The following is a 6,851-nucleotide window of genomic DNA, read 5'->3' as shown; positions in this document are numbered from 1 at the left end:
AAATAAAAGTACTCTCCCATTTCAATTAAGTTGAGCTATAATTTTTGCGCATGAAGATTAAGAAATTGTGTTGAAAAATTAGAGAGATAATAATTTAGTTGAGATGAACTATGGAGGGAGTAGTTATTTGTATTTGCTGTCCCAGACGGTTACTAGTTCTTAATAAGAAAAGAGCTTGAGTGAAATGGGTGAAAGGTAATGAGTAATGAGCAGCATTCAACACCTTGGAAAGTGAAATCCATAAAAAAGGTGAAGTCAAATGAATGCGTAGTCTTCAACTCTGAGCCATGCCTCTATCGACTCTCGAGCCCCGCGACTCGCTAAAATCTAAACTTTCTCCTATTCTTCTCACACCTATGCTTAATTATGATATTCCTTTTGTCCATATTGTATATATAATTTCTTTTTTATTATTTGGACTTAGTGAAAAAAGAATAAATAGAGATATTGATATTCATATATTAGAAAATGTGTCCATCAGAATGAGATATCTAAAATAAAAATATGCAACCAACTTTTGAGGTAGCATAAATCAAAGTGGAGCGATGATAAAAATGGTGAGCATATAGAGATAAGTAAAATAAAAATGTTGGAATAATTTATTTCGTTAGCAACTCCAAATTCCAAAACAAGCAATGAGAATTATCCTCCTCATTTAAATTCACGAACTATAGATGAAATAAGGCCCATAGCCCACTTAATTAAGCCCATCTATCATTTTTACTAATCAGCCTCTCTTTTTTGTCAATTAAAAATTAATGTAACATATCAATTTAAAGGCCCATTTTGTTCCAACTGGTTTAGTAATATTATAGGCCCAATCCGTAAGCTATCTTTTATTTGAATGTTCGAATTAAAAAAAGAAGAAGCCATTTTCGCTGAAAATGATAATGCAAATCGCCATCCTTCCAAAACTTAAAAATACCCAAAATAACCTCAAAACCCTGCTTCCCACCACCGCCGTCGCCGCCGACCCCGGCTTGAGGTTCCGACAGAAGGTACGATACCTCCAATTCCTGAGAGTAAATCCCACAAAAGCCCTCCACAAAAATCCTAATCTCCGTTCTGCCCCTATTTCCACTCTCCTCTCCGTCACCCAATGCCTCTCATCCATGGGCGTCGAGCTCGCCTCTGCCGGCCGCATTCTCGACATGTACCCGCAGCTTCTCACCGCCGATCCTTACGCGGATATATACCCAATTTTCGATTTTCTAATCAACGTTGTCCGAATTCCATTTCCCGATATCAGGAAGGCGATAATTCGTTGCCCTAGGCTCCTTGTTTCCGATCCGGATACTCAATTGAGACCGGCGTTTCAATTCCTGACTGAATTGGGGTTTTCGGGATCAAATGAATTGACCGCTCAGACCACGATGTTGCTGGTTTCTAGCGTCGAGTTTACTTTGAAGCCCAAGATTGATTTTTTGGTGGGGCTAGGGTTTGCGTATGATGAAGTAAGGAATATGGTGCTGAGGTCGCCGGGGCTGTTGACATTTAGTGTGGAGAGTAATTACGTGCCCAAGGTGGAGTATTTCTTGAAGGAAATGAATGGGGATTTGGTGGAAATTAAGCGTTTTCCGCAGTATTTTTCGTTTAGCTTGGAGAGGAAGATTAAGCCGCGCCACAGGCTTTTGATGGAGCATGGATTTTCTATGCCGTTGTCGGATATGTTGAAGGTTAGTGATGGGGAGTTCAATGCGCTGTTGATTGAGAGGCGACTGCAGATGGTGGAATCAAGATCATCCTAGCTTTATGTAAGTTGCCACTCTTTTCACATTTGTATATGATATGATTGTTTTGGGGTTGATTATTTAACTCTTTATAGATGAAAAATGTCAATTCTTGTTAATTTTTGCTATGTGTCCAGAGCTTTAGCCTCACATACTGAATTTAAAATTCCACAAGTTTGGTTATTGTGTTGTCCTTCATGTTTATGTTATAGTATATGCATTGGTTGGGACTAGGGAGTGTTGAATTTTACTGTTTTCACGATGAGTTTGTTTACATACTACTTTGCATCTTGCTGTATTCGTTGGTGATTTGTTGTCTCTAATGCAGCAAGTGTGAGATATAGTATTGGATGTAGGATTGTACCAATTTGAATGTAGTGATTCCTGTCTTGGTGGTGTAATTTGTATACACTCTGATTCGGGCTGATGAAGCTATAGATTGTACTTTGTAGTGTGTTGCCAACTAAAACGCACATCGGAATATATCTCTTGCTTGGTATTCTCTTCCTTATTATCTTGTCATTTTTAAGTAAACAATCCCAGTCTTGATTTCTCCGGTTCTGGAGGCTTAACCCTAGCAGCTATTGTAAGACATGTTTGCCTGCTTGATAACCGTCTAACAAAGTGGGGATGAGCAGATGTCGGTGTGTGAGCACCCACTCTCCAGCCTTTGCTCTAATAAATTCAATTCAACTTCTTTGGTGTGGTAACCTTCAGGTGATTGGAAAATGGAGAGACTTGATGTAGATCAACTGATAACTTCTGGAAATCTTAATAACCTTGAGTCCACTTTACTTCATTTTTATCCCATTCCACATGCTCTAGTTTCTCATGGCATGATGGCAATAGGTTCAAATAAATCCTTTTTCATGTTACAAACGCAGAATGTAAGAATATATCAAGTGATGTTGCGTACTATCCCTCTTCATTTTATAAACCCTTGTTCTGAATTGTAACAATCCAATTAATTCTGAAGTTTAAAGCTCATAAAAATGTGGACTGAAGTTTAACTTGCCCTAAAAAATGGATAGTTTGTCTTAAGGCAACAGATAAACATAAACACCTACTAATAAATTCTCAAGTTAAGAATCTTTGATAGTATTTAGTGTTTTGGTTTACACTTACTCACATCCCATAGTAGACTTTGGTTGTAAAAGCACCACTGTACAAAATGCATAAAGCTCCTTGAAAGCTTGACATTGCCTCTTCCTCTTTAAAATGCATTCAGCTACAGCCCCTACATGCTGTGAAGCTGCCTAGTCAATACTATAATTGGCACATTTCACAATTCTGTTTGAAAAGTTTTTTTTACTCCATATACTATTATAATGAATGTATTAGTTCCAATAAATTTGTAAATGTGATGTGCTTGAAGATAAGATGATAGTATAACAGAATTCAGAAGGCTATAATGCTGTAAAAGAGTCAGGCTTTATTTATTGCTGTACAAGATGTTTAATCACTTTGCTGCATGAATCAGATTTTCAGTTACTGTGGGCATTGTGCCACCTCTTCTCCTCTGAGATACTGATAATTGTTAATTGATTCAATCTCATTGGATTTCTGCACATATACTACTATTCATTACAAGTAAATGGGATTCAGTCCCATGGTAGGTTGTTGATGATTACCAATGTTGTAATTGTGTGATGCTACTTTGGCCATATTATTGGTGGCCATAAAGTGTGTAAAGAATAAAAATTGAAGTTAGTGGAAATGGAGTCAACACATATACATTTGAAGAAATAGAATGTTATTTCTTGCTAAAATACATCAACTATATTGTTTGTTACTAATATTGGGAATGTTTTATTAGTTTGGGTTGATGGATAAATCTGTTTTCTTGTTGCAAATAGTCGCATTAATTATTTTATCAGAAGAATATAGTAAAACGGAATCCATAGACACCAACCAAGTAACCCACTTCATCTATGCAGAGGGGATACAACATAATTTCATGACACTAGACATCTTTCGAATTCTTTAATGAATGGCACGATCACAAAATGGACAAGTTGAGAATCCCAGAAACATGAATGCGACTGTGAATCGCTATCAAAGGGAAGCATTCCCACAACACACACAAGTTATGTGGTCCAAAAACGACAGCTAAAATGCCAAAAAAAGCCACTGGTATCTCCATCCAATGAATAAAGAGAGTGTCATGGGGATGTTTTCAGAGACTTCTAATGCTTGCCATTGCCAAGTCTTGGCTCTTAAAGTGCAGATAATTGGAAAAACTTCTTGAAATCTTTCTCTGTATCCCATTCAACATCATCTCTTTTTTCATGGCAATAGTTCAAATGAGGATGCATCAAGTAATGCTGCCTATGCTCTCCCTCTTTTCTCAATTGTAATGGTCCAGTTACTCCTCAAGTTTCGACTTCAACTTGCCTTCTAAAATTGGTACTCCGTTTGTCTTAGGCTACAAACGAACATTTAAAAAAACCTGAATAAATTATGAAATAATTTTACCTTATAAATGTGTTCTGCCCAACTATGTCATGTAATCGTCTACTAATAAATTCACTCTGTTTGATATTTTGCTATACTCTTAGACTATGGACTGCTGTGGCGCTTAAACGTCATGAACACAAAGATATTAACACACACATGCGTGCTTGAGCACGCATTCGTGGGCCAATCATATGGCAACATGTGTACTTGCTTTAATTTATTTTCAATTTTATAATCTGATTTTTTTTTCATCTATAGATTTACACATTTTTCACACCTTCACATTCTTCCTTTTTTTTCACTTGCACTATGGCTTTGTAACTAGGCGGTCGGGTATAACTGAACAAGTTGATGTCCTACTTAAATTATAGTATAATTATTTTAGCTATGTAGTACTAATGTTTTGATCATTACAAGTATGCGCTTTTAATAATTTTTGTTTATAATTAAGCAAATTTAATTCGAGTTTTATAAGCATGAAAGAAATTAAAATAAGAAATACTCCTACTGGAGTAGTAATAACCATTGTAGTGAATAGTGTTGAATGGAAAGTGAATAGTGTAGTGCTCAAGGATCAATTATAGTATTTGATGACAGACTTCCGTTGTAAAAGCAGTACTGTACAAGATGTATAAAGGGTTGATGACATTCCTGTATATCAATTCATTCAGCTAAAGCCCCTACAAGCTATGAAATTGCCTAGTCAATACTATAATTGGCATTTTCACATTTCCGTTGGAAAAGTTGTTTTCCCCATTTATTAGTAGTAATTGCATTAGTAATTGAAAAATAAGAAGATAACAGAATTGAGATGGCTATATTTCAATAGAAAGAGTCAGGCTTTTTACCTGTATCAGTTACTGTGGGCATTGTGCCACTCTAAAAGATAATTGATTTGATGTTATTGGAACTCCACACAACACAAACATAAACACATAAACACATGTGTAGTAAATTTAAGTCCATCCAGCTAGTAGTAGTATGTTGTAATTTTGGGTTCAATAATTCTAATAGAAACAATAATAATGGGGTTGTCTGTATGAATAAGAGTTTCAGGTTGAGTGTTGCAGAAGGCTGTCATGCCAAATGCTGAGATCATGGGATGTGTTTACATCTTTGGTTTTTAGTAAAAAAAATGAATGAATACTGAATGGGGAGAGGAGGAGGACAGTAGAGTAGTAGGGTTTCAGTAGGCAATGCTTAAATGGGAATGCTTAAAATCTGCAGCTCCAATGGCAACAAAGGACAAAGCCTTCACTTAGTTTGGCAGGTTTAAGATACGTTATCATGGAATCTCTCATCCCAATACATTAATCTCTATTATAAAGTGAAATACCAAGAATGCCCTTGTCAGTACTTTCTGAATGCAATTATGCAAGTAAGAGCAGCAGCAGCACCTGCAACAATATTGGGGCTTCATCTCACTCGTTACCATCTCTCTGCCATTTCATTGGAAACGCCAACACCCAACTTCACCTCTACCAACATTTATTTCTTCTTCACCTCTTCACATTTTTACTCCATGTCACACACAATAAGAATTCTGTTTTGCTATTTTGGTCCTATTTCACAATAAGAGTCCTATTTCACTTTTACCATAAATGATAAATAGGTATCACGTCACACCAACTTATTATACTCACATTTTATTAGGTATAAAACTAATATATATAAGTTGACACATATTCCACCAACTTATTCAACCCATTTTTCTTTACATTTCTTAAAACTCGTGCAATAAACAAATATGACTCCTATTGCGGGATGAGAGGAGTGTTTTTTTACTACTCCTCCCTCCGTCCCACCAAAAAATGACCTATTTTTCTTTCTGATTTGTTCAAATTAAGATGACTCATTATTAAAAATAGACATACATTTAACTCTATTTAATCTCACCTCTCTTACTTTATTATCTCAAACTCAACGCACAAAGTTAATTTTCATAAAATCCTGTGCCGACCAAGGATGAGTCGTCTTCCATTATCTTTTCCATTCATTTTTCTTAGTTTTTCTCACATCTCTCATATTTTACCAATTGCACGTTAAAATTCGTATCATTTACAAGTTTGTCTGTTTCTGGGGATGGATGAAGTATTAATAAATATTATTGCAATTCCATATCTTACTAGGGTGAACTACATTTTTGGTACATAAATTTAGAATTCGTATTAAATTCGGTTACTCAAACTTTTAATATATCCTCACATGTCGTTAGACTTTGATGTCCTGGATGAAATTTTTATACATTTTGGAATTTTTTTGTGTCCAAAATACCCTCTAGCCCTTAGGGATATTTTAGTCTATGTGTAATGACAAACAAATGACGATTTTCTACACGCTCTCAATTTTTATGAGGATTTTCCAATTTTATTTTTATGATTTATAGTACACAAATTTTATATTTTCTCCATTCCATTATAAATGATTTTTTCATTTTATGTTATTCCATTTTAAGTGATTGGTTTTGTAATTTAATTATTTTTCTTCGTTTTACTTTATTATCTCTTTTTTATTTGATTATGTCTAAGTATTTCATTCGTTTGAATAAATTCTACCCAAATGGCAGTGATTTATTTTGAAATATTTAGAGTGATGTCAGCTTCCAATTGCTTTTTGATATGTTTTGTTTTATAATTCTTGATATGGTTGGCTGTGGCCTGTGTA

The 6,851-nt window shown here is 35.1% G+C and overlaps 1 pseudogene across 4 annotated transcripts; it reads left to right on the top strand.

Moving 5' to 3' along the window:
• Positions 1-869: 869 nt before the first annotated feature.
• LOC125203262 (transcription termination factor MTEF1, chloroplastic pseudogene) lies at positions 870-4,279 on the top strand (annotated as a pseudogene). 4 transcript variants are annotated; one of them, XR_016132951.1, is made up of 2 exons: positions 870-1,754; positions 3,668-4,279. The product of XR_016132951.1 is annotated as a transcription termination factor MTEF1, chloroplastic pseudogene, transcript variant X1 (transcript). The 4 variants fall into 4 exon arrangements; XR_016132954.1 differs by lacking the exon at positions 3,668-4,279 and adding an exon at positions 3,211-3,228; XR_016132953.1 differs by lacking the exon at positions 3,668-4,279 and adding an exon at positions 2,448-3,167.
• Positions 4,280-6,851: the final 2,572 nt, after the last annotated feature.

Source organism: Salvia hispanica, chromosome 6 (genome assembly GCF_029641045.1).
Source record: "Salvia hispanica isolate PSC_SH4W2 chromosome 6, Shi_PSC_v1, whole genome shotgun sequence".
NCBI lineage: Eukaryota > Viridiplantae > Streptophyta > Magnoliopsida > Lamiales > Lamiaceae > Salvia > Salvia hispanica.
Note: the sequence above shows the minus strand (reverse complement) of the source record. Positions and strands in the feature narration are given on the sequence as shown.